The sequence below is a fragment of the Penaeus vannamei genome, chromosome 27 (assembly GCF_042767895.1).
Source record: "Penaeus vannamei isolate JL-2024 chromosome 27, ASM4276789v1, whole genome shotgun sequence".
Taxonomy (NCBI): domain Eukaryota; kingdom Metazoa; phylum Arthropoda; class Malacostraca; order Decapoda; family Penaeidae; genus Penaeus; species Penaeus vannamei.
The window spans coordinates 23279589-23282088 of NC_091575.1; positions in this window are offsets into that span (position 1 = coordinate 23279589).

A 2500-nucleotide genomic window follows, 5' to 3' on the forward strand; every position below is an offset into this window, starting at 1 on the left:
AAAATGAAAGTAATTATAATAACAAGGATAGTAAAAACACGATAAGTATGATAATAGTAAAAAACATTATAACGAAAATAATGATGTGAATGATAATGATAATGATAAAGATAAAAATAAAATAATAGTAATTATGATATTGATGATCATTGTAAAAAAAATATATGATTATGATGATAATAATAAAAATCATGATAATGATGATAATGGTAAAAATCATGATAATGAAAATCATAATTTGGATAATGATGATAATAATGATAATAATAATAATAATAACAATGATAATAAAAATAATAGCAATGATAATAATAATAACAATAATGAGGATTGAAATGATGATAATGAAAGTAATAATGTAATGATTATGACGAAAATGTAACAAAAATAACATCATATCCATTACACAGTACGCTGGATGCTAAAAATTCCTACCTTCTCAATTTTCCTGCGACTATTAAAAAACAAATATGTTTTGGATATTGCCTGTGCTGCTGGGCTACATACAGCTGATATTATTTCCGAAACCATTTTCAGGCTTAAGAGGACGATTACCTTCAAGACAGCCCAAAACTTCCATGATATAAGCCTTTTTGTATATTCTTCAGGCACCGCATGTAGGAGTGCAACTATTCGAAAAGAACTTTTTTCCTATAATTTTGAATAGTTCCTGCAGGAGTACTCCGATCGGCGTGGGTTTTGGAGTGCATGGGTATAGTGCCTGGAGAGTAGCTGTAAATCCATGCGTCCAAAGGTTCAACTGACCCACGCTCCCTGGTTTAGAGTTTTGGGTTTGCTTCTTCGTCACATTTGATTTTTTTGATTTTTTTTTTTTTTTTTTTATAGTTGTATTGTTTTATTTATTTATTTATTTTAAAATCTTTTATTAACTCTTTTTGTAAATAATGACGCTTTATGCGGTTTACAATTCAACCGTTTCTTTTCTTTTCCTTTTTTTTTACCGATTGCCAGGGTTCTATTTGAACTACCATCGATGATAACGACTGTTGAAACCACTCGCGCTATGTGTTCTCCCGCCGTCGTCACTGACAAAAGCTAAATATTACGTCAGTCTTGTTGTCACAACGATAGGATCTGAACCAACAGAAGCAGAGTACATATACACGTACCTAAGAGGACTATCCCTAGCTTTCCTGGAATTCTGTTGCTTTACTCTCTTTGTTTTTGCGTCCTTTGCAATTTTCTGTTGACTGCCTGTTGCACCCTTTCCAATTGCCGGTCTACAAGCATCCTCTCCATCCCTGTTTTCCCGTTTCCTTGTTTTTTCTTCTTATAGGCTAAAAGGGCTCATCAGATGGGGCCAAAGTAGAAAAAAAATCAAACTCTTCCCAAATAATTATCTTATGTCGTAAAAAGAAAAACGCATTTCTCTATTTTGCAAGAAAACGAAGACAAAATTGAATTCACTGGTATCGTTTTCTTAAAGTGTGTGTACTCATTTAAGAATAAGTGAATGCGGCAGAACTCTTAATAAAACGTAGAAAGAGACAAGAGATAAGAAGAATCGCGTTACCTGTTCTCGGAAGTTAACCAATTAATCCACGTTCAATAAATTGCTAGTTGTTAATCCTCCAGTTGAAGCGGCGTATGTATAATAACGCGCCATTTCTTTCAAAAGAGAAACCTAGAGAATTTCTTTTTTTAGATGTTGCAACACATGCTGACATTTTCCTTGTCGTTTTGTTGTTTTATGGCCATCATTCGTTGCAACTGCATAGCCATAATATATTTTGTCGGGGGGAAAAGGAGCGAAATAAGAAAGAAATGTTTTCGTGTTGCCTCTTTCATCTCTAAAACACTGGCTTTGTGCTAAAAAAAAAAAAAAAAAAAAAAAGGGGCTTTGTACCATGGCTTTATTCCCGATCCCTTTTTTTCTCTCTCTATCTCTGATTTATGTAACTGAAGCAGTAAAGGTTATATGATTCATTTGCCAAATGCTGGTTAACCGGCTCCCTTTTTGATGGATTTATTACATTTCTTTTGTAGTGTAAGTACGAGTGTATGGTCTGTTTTTTTTTTTTTTTTTTACTTTTAATGCTTAGCAGAGATCATCATGATTACCATTATGATCATTATTATTAGTAGCAGTAAGAATATTAGTGTTAGTATTTTGATTAGCATCATCTTTATCAGAATTATCATTATCACCGTTATCATTAAAATCATTATTGTTATTTTGATTATTATGATTACATTTTTCATTATCATTATCAATATTGCAATCGTTACTACCATCGCTTTTGTTTTCATTATATTTTTATTATTGTTATTATTACTATTGTTATCATTATTATAAAAAATCATCATCATTATTTTCTTTATTACTTTTTTCATCATTATTATTAATCATTATTATTATTATATTACTTTTATCATTTATACTATCACTACCAATATTACTGTTATTATCAATGTTCTCATAAGTAAGGTTCTTATCACTGCCATCATCATTATTATCATCAGCATCATCGTCATCACA